This window comes from Protopterus annectens, chromosome 11.part0, assembly GCF_019279795.1.
Source record: "Protopterus annectens isolate FY-2018-M chromosome 11.part0, PAN1.0, whole genome shotgun sequence".
Classification (NCBI taxonomy): domain Eukaryota; kingdom Metazoa; phylum Chordata; order Ceratodontiformes; family Protopteridae; genus Protopterus; species Protopterus annectens.
Genome location: NC_056745.1, coordinates 32,549,855 through 32,566,792, shown reverse-complemented (window position 1 = coordinate 32,566,792; position 16,938 = coordinate 32,549,855).

The window sequence follows — 16,938 nt, the reverse complement described above, 5'->3', positions numbered from 1 at the left end:
ACAGGGAACGGAGTAATATGCCAAAGGTATGATCAAAAACCCTTGTATGAGTATTTTTACAGGTAGATGTTAATACTGCCAACTTCAGCAGTGGGGGTTTTACCTGTGCATCTGAAGTCAGATGACAAGAAGTGATGTTATTCTGCAAGCTATCCCAGCAGTAACATTTTAGATATTATTTTTAGAAGTCTCACAATGAGACAGAGCATTCTGCATTCTGTCTTGGGCCTGACAGCAACAAGGAACCATTCACCACATCTGCCTTGCTCTAATGAAGTAAGTTTCTAGGGAACTGTATAACTTTCTTAGATACAGTCAGGAATACAGTGAAGCTTAGTTTAGATCTTGTTTTCCTTTATTTGTGTGAGCCTGTATTGCAATGTTATTTTATATATTTGAACTCTGATGTCACTGTGAATATATATTTAATATTGTCATGTCCTGTTATTATTTATTATGAAATGTATTAAATATTATTAAATTAAATATTATAAATATTATTAAATATATTTAAATCTTTCATTGTGGTTGATCTGTGTAGAGATATTTAAGTTTTGAGAGTAGTTCTATATTTATTTTGTGACACTGTGTAGGACACTCCTAATAGTCTTGCTCTTGGTCATTCATGTTAATATTAGTATTACATGGTAAGACTGGACATTCTTTGTTAAGGGCCCTAAAGTAGCTGATAAGGAGTGACTGGTGGTAGTGAAAACCACCTTATAGTCTGGGCAGAAGGGGCATAGCTAGTAAAGCTGTGCCAGCCTTTCCCATATGTGTGTGTGTGTGTGTGTGTGTGTGTGTGTGTAAATCAAACCTCAAAGATTATGTGTGCCAACTACTTGGGCGGGGACACAAATAATTTATTAGACGGAAAGGGTGCTGGAGGTCTTGGCTTGGTCTCTCAGCTGAGATCTCAACTCTATAGCTGTGCCAGTGGGGAGAGTTACTGGGGATATGGAGAAAGAGGGAGAACCCAGCCCCAGATTGACTGTGGTCTGTGTGCTCTTAAGGGAAATTGCACTTGATGCAGAGAGCTGCATTCTGGAAATAATGTGTGTGTACCTGCAATCCTCCAAGTGAACTTTCCGCCACAGGTGCCATTGGTGAGAATTGAGGTTACTTGATTACTGGTCTAGTGGAGGGTTGCCACAGGGGATTTTAAAAAGTTTGAGTATTCCTGTTAATTTTAGGTTGTAGTAGTTAGTATTGAACAATTTGGGGTGGAAATAGAAGAAGATATGTATACAGATCAGAGCTGGGGATATTTGAGAGAAGTTTGTGGTAGAGGGATTGAGTGGTGAGGATGAGGTAATAGTTGAGGTGTATTTTTAGTAGTGTTGCTGGATGAGTTGTTAAGGTAGAAAGGAAAAGAAGGAAGAGTACAGAGAGACATGTGTAAATCATCATGATTAGTGTGGAGGAATAGAGCAGAAATGGAATCAGAGGAAGAAAAAGGAATGTTGGTAATGAAATCGTTATAGGGGTAGAGTGTAAGTGAATACTGTGAGAGATAGCAGTGTACAAATATGGGGTGTGGTTAAAGTGATATGGGTGAGGTGTGGGAGGTGGTGTAGTTTAATTAAAAGATTGGATTGTGGTGGCAATTGGAGGTACTTTTATGGAGGAGGAGCCAAAAGAAGTAGGAGTATAGAGTATCTGGTGGTGGGTGGCAATTGGGGGTAGTGTAGGGTAATGAAGTGAACTCTGAACATAGTAAGGGCTGAATGGAGTAGGCTCCACACCTGCAGTAGAATTGTTCATCCTTAAAACCAGTCAGTAAGACAAGCAGGAGGTAAGGTAAGTTCTTAAGGATTTAACTCCATTTAATTATTTCAAATCTGAATGCCACTTGAAAGGATCTCTCACAAACTTAGGATAGAGTATACTAAAGCAAACTTAGAGAAGAACTAAGAGGATGCCAAGAATAGACAAGATGATCAAGGATGTATATAAAATTAATTACTGTACGGTAAAAGAAATCCAATTTTACTTGTAGAACAATGTATGTAAAGAATTCATCTAGTCATTTTGGGGGATTCCAACTTGGTGTGCACACTTGACTATATTAAATAATATTAGGCAGAGACGGTTAACTTTTGTATAGTCAGATTCCACATAATGCAACTTAAAAGGACATAAACCAAAAGTTGTAGAGCTGTACTGCATACTTTTTTGATTTTGCAAGTCCTGGGATTGTTTGTTGAGACTTTGGAGAGGCCTGCCACAGGAATATGCAGAAAGAGGATCCTCCAGAAAAATATTTATGGGTACAGTGGAACAGTTTATCCAACTATTTTCTTTTCTTGGCATTGTACTTTGGGACTGTGTAATTAATCTGACATTGCAAGTCATGACATGCACACTGCTGGTGGGAAATGTGGAGGGAAGGCAGAAAAAAGTAGACCGGAGCAGCAGAAGGAATCAACTACCGAGTCACTTTCCACATGAGCGCCTCTGATCCTTGTTCTTTGCTATTGCAACTCCTCTCGTAGCTACTTTGTTAGCAGACCAATATCCCTTCTAAGCCTGATCCATCTTTTCTATCTCCAACTTTTCCCTTCACTCCTCCTTTCTTTTTAGGGCTTCCTGGACTTCTGTATTCCATCATCAGCTTTCCTTATCTACGTTATATTTATACTTGTTTCAGGTGCATATCTGTTCTATTGTCCTCACACATGCTGTTTTGAGGCACTGCCATTCTTCTTCACCTCCACCTATTTCCTCTTCTTCCTGAGGTACTGAAGTCCTAAATAATTCCATGAACTCTTGTACTTTCTCTCCAGTCAACTACTCTGTCTTCAGCTTAGTCTCTGTGGCCTAACAGCCTTTTCTCACCACTGACTGCAGCCAACTGTGGCATCCAGTGGTTTATGCTGTGGGTGAACTGTTTAACTAGGAATGACTTTGCAATAGCTGATTGACCCCAATGACATATCCTTGCTAGGATTAAGTACACCTGAGATGCATATTGGCCACTGGTATGTGTGATTTGTGACTGTCCTTTTTGCTGAACCATGTGTTGGCCACCATCAAATCATTTGCCTGACAGAAGTAAAGAATGGCATTTCCTTCTTTATTCCTGCTGTCCCACCCATTTGGACCCAAGCAGACCTCGTATCCTTTTATATCTGTCTGTACCAATATGTGCATTTAGGTCCCCCTTTATCAACACCAATTCATGTTGTCCTGCTTTATCTAATATGCCCTGCAACTGCTGTCTGAATGCATTCTTTTCCCTCACTATCACAAACTTGCCATAAGGCATAGGTTGAGATTATGAATACTGCCCTGTCATTAGGCTGGAGTCTGATTGCCATGAGTCTATCACTAATTCCGATAACATTCCTCACTGTCTTCTAAAGCCTCTCCCTCACCACACTTCCCACTCCATTTCAAGTGGCTTTCCTGCAGTACCCTTTCATCTATTGTCTGAATACAACGGATGCCCACCCTTCTCCTTACCATCATGTCATCCACTTCCTAGTTGCATCCTGTCAGTGAACCTACATTAACTGTAGGAATTCATAGTGTTTACTAGTTTGATTAGTTTTATGTCCAGCTTTTGCTCAACAGAGCTATCCCAGGGCATCCAGGCTGGGCAGCTGGACAATGGCCAGCCAGAAGCTTATTGACACAGGGATGATAGACTTTATGGCAGGCATACCCTCACCAATAGGGGCACATACACCTCTCCCACCATTAGCATGGATCCCTGTCATAGGTTGGAATTGATCAGGTCCTCAAAGCACTTATCACCGGCAAATACCCATGCCCATTTGGTGACATTAGTCAACATGAGCAAATTACTTAGGGCCAATTTTTACACCCTCAGGTCATTAGTCTTGACATGGGATGTAGTCTTCGATCCATGTTCTCCTGTTTGGAGGATACTGTACAACAGAGCTGCGGCCCATAGCTTCATTCCTGGGTAAGTTTGAGGTAGAAATGCTCAGCATGGGTTTGGGAGGGGGGGAACCCCACCTATGAACCCTTTAATCTTTGTATGCATGTGTGAATTTTTTCATTAATTAACTAGGATAGTCTCAATTGCCACAATCCATATGCAGCAGAGGAAAAGAAAGGGGATTCACCATCACAGTAATAATATCATTGATAATTGTACACAGAAAGATCACAGTAGAGCAACCAACTGTAGTACTTATAATACAAGACAAGCATTTCTTCATCACAATAGAAAGCAAACAGGAGAAAGTTTCAATAAAACTAAAAGTGCTTGCAATAGCAACCAGGGAGATAGTGGGGTTATATAGAGAGAGTAATGTGGGGAGGACAGGGAAGAGTGGAGAGGAAAGAAATATGTAAAACAGGAAGAAATATGGTATGGGGGGAGGAAAAAAAAGGACTGTAAAGGAGAATTAGAGATTCTGTGAGGGGGGATGTCATTTTTGGTAACAGCACTGTTGAGATGACACAGCTGTATAGCTATTATATGGTACGGTGAATTGACAGAAAGGTAGTGTGTCAGAAATTTTCTTTAGTGACTCAGGTAGAAAGTTACAGAGGAAATATATATATATATATATATATATATATATATATATATATATATATATATATATATATATATATATATATATATAGATATATAGATATATCTATATAGATATATAGATATATCTATATATATATATATATATATATATATATATATATATATATATATATATATATATAGATAGATAGATAGATATATATATATAGATATATAGATATTATCTATATATATAGATATATAGATATATCTATATATATAGATATATAGATATATCTATATATATAGATATATAGATATCTCCCTCTCTCTCTCTCTCTCTCTATATATATATATATATATATATATATATATAGATATATATATATATATATATATATATATATATATATTACTTTAGAGACCATGTGGCAACCCCTAACCGGGAAAAGCAGAGACCAGGAAAAACAGATGTATTTCAACACTTGACATAACAAATAGAACATCACAGGAGGTCACAACTGGCATTGGAACAGTATCCAAACATGCTGATGTGACTGTGGAATAGTGTCCAAACATGCTGATGTGACTGTGGAACAGTGTCCAAACATGCTGATGTGACAGTGGAACAGTGTCCAAACATGCATGCTGATGTGACCGTGGAACAGTGTCCAAACATGCTGATGTGACTGTGGAACAGTGTCCAAACATGCTGATGTGACAGTGGAACAGTGTCCAAACATGCTGATGTGACTGTGGAACAGTGTCCAAACATGCTGATGTGATAGTGGAACAGTGTCCAGACATGCTGATGTGACTGTGGAACAGTGTCCAAACATGCTGATGTGACATATAAGTATAGCCTGATGTGGACTGTTTAAATTGAAGTATTTGTCCCATAAGGCCTACAAGATGTGCACCATTTTATTGCTGTTAGATACTGGCATAGAAATGCACAAGCCATCACAATGCACAATGCACAGTGCACCCCATGGAGAACCCGATTAATAAATCACTAATGATTGCAACATATCTGTCCCCACGTTGTATCATACTGGAAGGAGTGTGGTAGTCATGGTTTAATGTAAACACTGAATTGTGATTTGTATATGCAGTATTTGTGTCAGAAAACACACAGCATGCTGCAAATATGTGCCAAGGGGCAAAGAGTTTGCATGTTGTATGTGACCAGCTAGGAATGACACATAGAGGGATGCCTGAACACACACATGGCATATGCCATAGCACAGGGACAGGAACAAATAGAAAGAGAATGCCATAAAGCAAGCTCAGAAATAGCCATAACAGAAATGGATGTAGAAAACACAGGAAAATGTGGTGGTTAACATGGTTTGGTAACATAATACGGTTTTTCATTATTTTCTTCAGAAGCAGTGTAGGTGTTACAGTAATCATCAGGATAAAATAATATTTTTGGTGACTGAAATGGTTGAAATGCATTCATATGCATTCAGTAGTGTAAGACACACATTATAGCACAAGACAGACGGGAGTACAGACATTGTGTCATACCTGTGGGTGACTCTTCATCTTCTCCTTTGTGAGATCAGGCGCATCTCATGTTCCGACTTCGTCCTTAAAAGATAACCCACGTATTGTATACATTGTTTTGCAAACAGAAGTGGGATGCTTTTTAGAATAAGTAGAGTTATGTGAAAGTATTGTCATCATGTGTACATAATAACAAAAGTTCATTCTTTTTAACAATTTAAGTAGCAGGAAGGTAAATGTACTGATTAAATATAAAGAAGTATTTAAACATTGTATTAAACTAATATATCACCATGAACTTTTTTCTTTAGGTAGCTGCAGAGTATAATGGCATCTCAGATTTGTGCTGACCAATATGACATTTCTAAGGCTGTGCTGAATGTCAGCAGGGCAGCAGATGTGAAAGAGGAATATGAGCTGCGAATGAAACCATATGTCAACTGGGAAACCTACCTTGTGCCTGGGCCTATGGCCATAGCTGTTTTAGGAAAATTAATTATGATATCAGCAAAGGATGATTTTTCAATCAACAGAAATCCTCCAGTGGATGGATATAAATGCATTAGGTACCCAGAATCCTTCCGAGCCTGCCTTATGCAGGTAGCAAATGAAGAGTATGAAGCATTTAACTTGGCACACAAGAATATGGATAAAATCCGGATGCACTCCATGAATATTCCTGACTACATGAAGCAAATTGTTCAGATTCTTGTTCAAGCAGATGATCAGCTTGTGCAATTATTACTACCAAACCAGCTGACTAATATAAAAGACATTTCTGAAGAATGCACAGCCTTAGCTATCGCAGTTGAGAACAAATTTTCATTTGCAATTGACACTGTCAACGAGCTTCTGATAGCATGTTGTAAAGCAAAGACAGATTATCAAGAAGAGTTGAAAGACATTGAATATTCCATTAAAACAACACAGTGTAAAGAAAATGCATCAAAAGAGTCAAAACAAATGATTGAGAAACAGATGAACATGATGGAGAGATTTTTGGATGAAGCCCATACACAATTCAACACTGCTGTAGAATCCATGCCCACTGCATTTGAAATGCTTGCTGCAGATCTTATGGATGGAATTTTTGGGAGTTACCTTTCATTAGTCTCTTCAATTACACATGTAATTTTTGAAAACGGGCTTGCAAAAAGCAATAACTACAGTAGGTGAAGAACATGCAAGTAAAGGCAAGCAGGTGTGTCCTACAGATGTAATACCTATATACTCAACGTCAAGCATGGTTTTACAATATGCTCACCAACTGATGGATTACCTTGATAAAGATAAGAAGGTAGACATGCAGAAAGTGTATGATGCAAGGAGGGACAAAGTAACTTCAGACAGGATAAAAGCAGAATTTGATAAAGTTAAAATAAATATGGACAACAAACCTAACTGCGAACCAAAACACTTGGCACTTGAAATATGCCGAATGGGAATTAATCTCTGTGAGGAATTAAATGATTTAGCAAAATCAAATAAAGGCAATTCTAATGACAATACTAAGATAGCAGAAGGTATTCAAGAGCTTTTAAACAAAGCTGAAGTATTTAATTCTAAAAGTAAAAAAGCAACGAATGCACCAGCATTCATTCCGCAATCCCCTAATATGGTGAATATGCCTCTTTGGACTGGGGGACGTCCATCTGAACAATTGTCTCAGAATGCACAATTTAAGATTGAGCAAATGAAGCAGCAGATGAAATTTGCTCAGGAAAGTTATGATAAAACATTTGAAGCAATGAAGAAAGCCAATGAAGAGCTTAATGAAATCCTTGTTTCAATGCAGAAACTTAAAGTCAAAGAAGTAGATTTTGAATCAACTCTCAAAATGCTGGTAAAGGGTATAGAAGCTTTGGGCATTGTGAAGGAGCAGTGAAGCAATATGGTACTTTTTTTCCAAATGATTTCTGTACAAGTAGAAACATGTCTAAACAAGTCAGTTAAACAGTTTTGTAACACAAGTGAACTAGTTTTAAAATCAATAACGTGCAAATCAAATTTACTATTCAGGGGCATGATATATCAGCAAGTTTTCCAAGCCTGCAATATGGCAAGCCTCGTCCACATGATTTCTGAAACCTATACTGAGGTTTCAAACCTTTAGTTTATGGGCCAGGTTATTAGCCTAGGCAGGCTTATTGCACTGGATCCTAGTAGCTCAGATTTTTCAGAAGAAGTTATAGAACTTGATAACGAGTGTACAAAAGCACATGAAGAAATACTTGACATTGTGGTAAAAAAGAAAAGAGTTTGAAAACAAAACCAATATGAGAGTCAAGAAGCTTGAAACTGAACTTGAAGCGCTGATGCCAGATCTCCCTCCTGAATGTAAGAAGCAGATTGAAAAGAATGTGTCAGCGGGTATGAGACTTCCAACAACAGATGAAACATCACAATTCTGCTAGATTCTGAATGCTTATATTAATGAAACAAAGCCAGAGATGAACCTGGAATTGTGATTCTGCTTTTCTAGTTATATTGTTATGCATTCAATCTTTTATTATTGCAAATTATAAATAACTGGTCATTATTTTGATTGGCTCTAGCAGATAGCAAACTCTTAATAATTTTGCTAATACATAACTGGATAAAATAATCTTGTTTAGATCTGCAGTTTTATTTACTAGTCTGATGTATGAGTTCATTAAAGTAAAAGCCATTTATACATGCTGCATTGAGGAAAAAATTTTAGATTAATAATTTACTATCTGTGACTTGTTTCTGTCATTATGTCAGTATGTGTATTAGGTTACTAGGTCAATAGGATACACGTTAGAAGGCTAGCGGTTCTATTCTACATTCCTACATACCAAACTAAGAAGCTGGATTAAAATTTCAAAGTGGTGTGACAATTTCTTTCCAGTGCAAAACATTTTTGAAAGGCAAAGCAAATCCAAAAGATACCTCACTGAAATGTTTCACTCTTAAATGCTGGTTACAAGGAAAAATATAAATTTGCAGCATATGGAACTAATAACACAACTAATGACATGTAGGTAAAACATATCCCTTAAAGGTCTAGAATTTCTCAGAATATCACAATTTTTACTTCAAATTGCTGGTCTTTTCCTCATAAAATTTGTGGGTTTTTTGGGACAAATCATTGATAACTGAAGTAATTAAATAATGAGAGACATTTGACTTTCAGACTTCATATCCTTCAGAAAAATGCATGCTATTCTGAAACTTATTATTCTAGCCGCAGTATAAGTTCATAAGAGCAATATTTAAAATCTGACTGATTTTGAGCCTTTGCCGCCACCCCTAATTATTTTTGGTTTTGTCCAGAATTCTTGCACTAAAAGCTTGTGAGGTATCTAAAACAACATTTTACTCTTCCCCTGTTGAACATTTTTAACATTAATACCTAACATACACTAAAAACGTATGTTGTATGATTTGGCTGATATAAGACATTAAGTTATTTGTTTGTTAAACTGTGTGCTTGAATAGTGACAAAATGTAAGTTTTTTTTTTCTTTTGCACTTTTTGTTCCCATTTTTTGTTGATCATCAGTCCCCTCCCAGCCAATCAAGCCATATTTTCCCCATTACTGAGACAATGGCTGATTGTGTACGCAGTGGACTGAGGACTTTTCTGTTTTTTCTCCCATCCCTACTGTCACACGTCCATTAAAGACTGGGGTAACCTGCAATGGGCTGACTGCAGAGGCAATGACCTCACTTTTCAATTTCCTCCAAGTAGCACTGTCCTTTCCTTTAGGGCACAAGGGTCTCCACAAGGAACTTAATGTTGTCTAGTTTGCCTCCAAGCATGTGCAAACCCCTCTCACCCCCAGGAGAGGTGAGTGGGCAATACTCCTTCACTTCTACACCTGCCTGGTGTCTCCAGTGTCAAGGCTGCTAAATGAAGCCCCCCATCACCTGGGTCATAGTTTGACATCCATCCACTGTGCCACAGAGTCAGTTGAGGATTGAATTTTCCAGCTGAGTGCTAGGCTATTACCCTTCCTGACCGAATTTGTTGTTTGCTGATAGCAAAACTGGATGCTAATGGCTGCAAAGTTGTACCTGAAAGAGTAAAGGATGTTATAAATTCTATAATATTAAAAAGAATGCAGTTAAGATGGACACCACATTTATCTAGTGTGTTGTAATAAGCAGTGAAAATGTCAAAAGCTTTCGGTAATGAGACAGTGAGACTGAAGTTCAGTAAAAAAAAAAAAAATAGACGCCAATATGCAAGGGGACTTGCCTGCAGCAATGTATTGGTCATCCCAAAAACCATCCTGCACTCAATAATTGCACCAAGATTCTTGTTTATAATAAAGTACAACAGACAGGACTAACAGGAAAACTGGGTTCACCACCAAAAATCATAGTAAAATAACATACTGCAAACTATACCATTAACGTGCTGGTCCAAAGCTGCTCTCAGTTTGCTATAGCCATGCTTTTTCTTTAGAGTTTATTTTCGGTCAGTGGAGATATCAAAGCGAACCCACAACCTCTTTTATTCTTTATGCAGCCCCACACCCAAAAATGTACATCACTATGAAGACAAAATGGGACTGGTTAATACTTAGGTTTATAGGTACTTACTAGACTGGTGATCTGTGAGGATCTTGAGAAGCCTAGCTTTACATTCTTATGGTAGTTTTTAGCCTTTATATTTTGCATATGAATAACACGGAGTTGGGCAAGACAAGGATATGTTGGGACATTTCCTTATTGCCCCTATCTATGAGGGGCACGGGTGCTAAACTGGGGGTGAATTTGCAGTTTTTAATCCACCCATCTAAATAATGTTTGAAGAGAGTAAGAGAAGCACTTCAGAAGGTATTCTCTGTGATACACACCTGTCCCTCCAACATGTTGTACTTATATTGCAAAAGAGATTGCAGTCTCATGAGTGGGTTTTCAGGCTACCACTGGTCTAGGGATTTGTAATAGGTGTGATGCAATACGGTCTACTGAGGAGTAATCTACATGGCAGAAGTCACCTCTTAGTATCCTGCATGATACAAAATAGGGGACAAGGCTTTGAGATGGTCTGCATAGTTTTTAATGAGAAAGTGCTGGGGTTGCTCCAGATGAGACAAGTGTTTGGATAAGTACACCCAGAATGGGGGGTTATATTTACGGATAGGCCTGATGAAATCTGAGAGAAGCTGTATAGTAAAAAGGACTTGGATTATCTCAAAGAAATTCCTTCAAATGCATGCATGACTATGTCTGCAACCCACAGACATAATCAAATAAGGGATTACAGAGCCTGTGCAAAGTCATTTTGTTGTTGTTTTGCTGCAGTTATGCTGCCATCATGTGAAGTGGAGTTTCTGGCTCTGAAATATGTAGCTGTCTTTTCCTTTTACTTCAGTTACATCACTAGCACTACACAATGTTTAATAAATGTATGTTTTTATTCGCAGTATGTTCAGCAGATGTACATTTTCTTCCAGATTCAGCATCATCTGACCCCACATTGTGATAACGTAATAGGGGATAAAGACAGTCCATAGGGAGTAGACATGTTTTCTGTCATCTGTTGACACATAATGCAGTACAATTAATCATTTGGTCAATCAGACAATAAATCAGTAAATAAAAAATGCAGTTATACTTAAGTAAAAGACAGAAAAGCAAAATGATAAAGAATATCATTGTCATAAATAGTTTACCATCATTTTGGAAAGAAAATTAGGGGTATATGACTCACCTGTACAACAACCGTACAGGAAAGTGTCATTGTGTATATTATACATGGAATGGTTTATCGCTGGAATGAAAACTTGTGGATTATACAATGACTCCTCCATTAATATTCCAAAGCGTGCACGCCGATTGGCCAGTGTGCCCATTGTCAATCCCACAATATACCAACTGAAAAAGGTCCAGTTGCCCGGACTTTTTTCCGTTGGTATAAAGTGTCCAAAACCTATTTATTTTTTTAATAAAGAAAAAATAAAAAAGAAAAAAACAGCAACGCAGACTTTCTTTTCTCTGTTGCTTCTATTTCAAACCATTGATGTACTGGGTATGCATAGGAAGGCAAGTCCCATACGCATGCACAGTACCTCAACACAAGGAAGCAGGATACCACCACCAGCGGAAGAACAGTAATTCGTCATTATACAAACACATTATTTAAGAAAAGTAAGTATTTTTTTCTTAAATAATGTAATTGTATAATAGCAATAACCGACTCCGTGTTTGTGGTATATTGAAATTTCGCACGGTTGGCTTTATTTAACCATGGGTAAATCTTCAATATACCACACCACGTCATCAGTTATTGGCTGTTGTTGAAGCATTTTCGCCTATTTTGAGCATTTTCTGGCTTGTTAAATTTGATTTCTGCATTAGTAACTGTATTTAGAGCACAACCTAGAGCTGTTTACTGAATTTCCTGTTTGCACTTATTTTTAAAATCGTTTTTTTCTCAAAAGTTGCATTTTATCTGTCTTTGGCCTAGCACTCTTGTGTGGGGTCATTTACTGCACTGTTATAACTTGCTGATACTTGTTAACCTCTGCTATCTCTGAAAAAACAAACAAAAAAAAAATCTTGCTTTTTTCCCACTTTTCTGAGATTTAAAAAAGTTCAGTTACAGGCTTGCTGTTCTTGAACTGTTTGTAAGTTTCTGTGAGGCCATTTTTTGCTTGGGCTAAAGGAAAGTCTCTCTAGCAAAGAATTACGATTCCTCATAAAATCCTCCAAGGCCAGCTTCGAGAGAAAAATTGCACAGGACACCAAAGACAATCATAAGGCTTTTTTCAGTTATGTTAGAAACCTGGGATGCAACTCCCAGACTTGTTCTGAGTTGATTCTAAACGACAAAAAATACACTGAACCCACAGACATCGCCAATATCCTGGCAGACAGGTTCAGTGCAAACTTCTCCACCCCCTCCCCCCCAAAAGAGCAAGTATCTATCCCAGCAGAGGGCTGCCTCCCAAACATCTTAGATGCTCAGGTGAAGGCTGCCCTCTCAAAAGCAAAAAAACACTGCTTCCATGGGACCAGATGGCGTCCCAGGTTGCGTCCTACATGAACTACAAGAGGAACTAATCCCTCAAATAAAACAGCTATACAATCTCAGCCTCACTGCAGGATATGTGGCCACAGAATGGCGTACAGCAGCAGTGGTTCCACTCCACAAAGGTGGAGCCTCTATGGACCCTGGAAACTATCGCCCCATAAGCCTGACTAGCTTAGTCTGCAAGTCTATGGAGAGGATCATCATGGAACTCATAAACAAAGACATTGGGGACCTACAGACACTAGATCCTACCCAGTTCGGCTTTGTCAAGGGCAGATCCTGCCTTTTGAACCTGGTTGACTTCTTTGAAACAGTCACCAAAGCCATAGATGAAGGGAAGGTAGTTCACACAGCCTATCTGGACCTTGCAAAGGCATTTGACACAATACCCCACTCAGGCATCATAGATAAGCTATCCAGCTTAAATATAAACCCCCATGTCACAAGATGGGTTGCAAACTGGCTCAAAGACAGAACCCACAGAGTGAGAGTTGCTGGAGCCATGTCAGACTCGAAACCGGTCACAAGTGGCATACCACAGGGTTCTGTCCTGGGACCACTCTTGTTCGGTATATACCTTTCCAAGGTACAGGCAAATGTGGGAGGACTATGGCTCACCAAGTTTGCAGACGACTGCAAACTGGGCGCCATAATCAACTCTCCAGCTGACACAAACATCCTTCAAAAAGGTCTCACAGAGACAGATAACTGGTGCCAGTGCCATGGTTTAAAGCTAAATGCCAAAAAATGTATAGTCATACCCTTTGGCAAAAACAATGTGCCCACAAATTACCACATAGGCGAAAACCCATTAAGTACAGAGAAAGTTATTAGGGACCTGGGGACCCAAGTTGATAGCAATCTCTCCTTTGAAAACCACATTTCTAAAGTGGTTAGAAAGACCTTCTACATAGCCCACCTCATTACGAAGGGTTTCACATCTAGATCAAGAGAGGTAATTGTGCCCCTTTATTCATCCCTCATCAGGCCCATCATAGAATACAATGCCCCTTTTGGGATGTACCTTACCCGACACCTGCAGCAATTAGAAAGACCCCAAAAGTATCTCACCAAGAGGATCAAGGGTCTCAAACAGATGCCATATACTGCTCGGTTAAAAAAACTCCAGCTCTACTCAGTTGCATACCGCCTACTTCGAGGCGATCTATGCCTGACATACAAAGCTATGTCAAATCCAGAATTAATGGACATACTCCACCTCAGTAAATCTAAATCCCTTAGAGCCACACGCTCGAGGGACTTGAACCTCAGCACAGAAATAAATAGAACTTGCTGGAGGGACAGGTTCATAACCCAGAGGCTCCCTTCGCTCTGGAATAGAATTCCAGTTCATGTGAGGCAGAGCACCTCACTGAATCTCTTCAAGAAGAATCTCGATAAGTGGATCGGGGATCATAGGTTTGTCCCAGGGATTACTCCCGTGTCACTATTAGACAGAGGCACAGTAAACTAAACCTTAAAAAGGGCACAGTATACTCAAATCAAGGGGTGGTGTAAGCCATACAGAATTGGGCTAGGCTTATAATTGCCCCAGGGCAGATAGCCTAGTATGAACCTATGAACCTATAATCTATGCATCTGTGAAGATAAAGACCTGATGAAGTGGTGGAAATGGGTTGTAAATTACTAACTCTATAAAAATTCTGTATTAAGGGATATTACTGGAAACCATATCTGTGTACTCAGCAAAAGCAATTGCTAGTATGTACTATAAAACTTGACTGGGTGCATACTGCATGAACTGCTTTTTGGCCAAACTCCCCATGTAAGAAATAATGGAGCTTTGTTTCAGGTGATTTTTGTAGCTACTTACACAAAAGATCAGTTAGTGTTCTTGCAAATTGCAATTTTTTTCACTTCTGCCCCACTAAGCTCAGAGATTCCAAATGATTCAATGATGGGTTCATTCCTGTTATTGTGATGTTGATCATTTTTTCCAAATCAGAATACCCTAAGTGGATGTTGCATACACAAAATTGTTGCCTTTTAAAGATAGATCACCCCACCTCAGCTGTAAGAAAATTATAATTAATGAACTTCATGTAGCTTATGTATGATTCTGATGCAGGGATCTATGTTTTAAGTTTAGAGTACAAGACCTTGGGATACATGCTAAGCTTTGTATAGCGTTCCAAATGGGAAGAACATCTTTTCTGGAGCAGAATCCATTGAGACAGTGACATGCCTGATTATCTGGGCCCTTGACTTGATCCTCTGCTTTCCTTCATCGTTCACAGAAAAAAATATATACAAACAGCTTAGTGGTGCACGGAGCCTTTATTACCTTTTATTTGAAGTGACTAGAAAAGTTATCAAACTACATTGTCCCTTATTACTGATACTGCATTTATCACGAATGGCAATAGACTTCAGTTATTGAACAGAATCTGAAGAGTCATAGAGGATTCATTCATGATTTCAAAAAAGCCCATCATAAATTAGGCATCCTCTACAGGCACAAATAGTTCCTCACTTATTCCACAAGACTATCCCTTGCCTCTTCCTTTCTGCTTCCATCCTTGCTGTATGATGTGGCACTCCTCAGCAACATCCAAGCCTGTCTCAAATCCAGACTAGACTCACTCTACAATAAAATCGCAAAATTTGTGACCAATGCTAAACTAGCCCAACCTCTAACATACCTACAACTAACTACAACTCATAAGCTAATCTACAAGCCTTCTAACTGCTCTGCCCTCTCCTCTGTGTTCACCATGTATCACCCTAAAAGAACTCTCTGATCTGCAAATCAAATGCTCCTAAATGTAGTGAAACCTAAACTTTCCTCTGGTCAAATGCACTACCCCTGTACTATTGTCAAGCTATGGAATGCCCTCCCCTCATCACTCAGGGCTACTAGCAACCCTGAACACTTTAAGCCAACACTGAGACAATCCCTAACCTGCCATTGGCTATGTACATGTACTAGGGCTGATAATATAAAACCCAGTATTACCTGGTCTGTCCATTTCTCCAGCTCATTTCCATCTTCCTTTCTATCACACAGATACCCCTGATTCATTATATATATATATATATATATATATATATATATATATATATATATATATATACGCAGTGCTATCCACTTAAAATGTCCTATCATGAGAAACTCAGCCAAATAAAAGCTATCTATATAGTAGCATGTAGTTAACTATACCTGCTATTTAATATTGCTATTAATGTAGTAAAGCCCAAATGCCTCTAACTTACTCTCAGTCAAATCAACTTTTATTACCATTATTTCCTCTCTACCCAGTAGTTACTGCAATATTCACATATATACAAAATATCATATGGTATTGGATTGACATGCATGGTTTGTCTTGTATATTTAAGATTTCTTTTGTATTGCTCTTTGTAACCTACTATTTTATAATTTGTATGCCATCTATTTTATTGTATTGTCTCTTTGCAATTTGTAACTTGTATTATTTCTGTTTTGAGTTGAAGCTTTTCTCATCGGGCCTCCACTAAAAAAATGGACTCACTCTGGTGCAGTGGACCTCTTGGTAAACAAATGCAAATAAAATAAATAAATAAAGTACATTTGTTCCTACTAGATGACCACTGTATTTGCTTTTCAAAGTTTAGCAAACTTTCTACAGTAAACCCTCGGTTATAGGTTCATAGTTAGATACTAGGCTATCTGCCCTAGGGCATTTATAAGCCTAGCCAGAGTGTATTTGGCTTCCACCTCCCTATTAGATTAGCCTACTTTGCCTCTGTAAAGTAGGTCACAGAAGGTACCCTTTTTAGATTAGTTTGCTGTGCCTCTGTCTAGCAGGGACATCTTGTGATATAGGGGTTTTGGATTTTTTAAGCCCTTTTTTTTTGGGAAGGGGGTTTTATTTTTATTTTTTAATTTTGCCCGAAAAAAAATTTGGGGGGTATTTGGG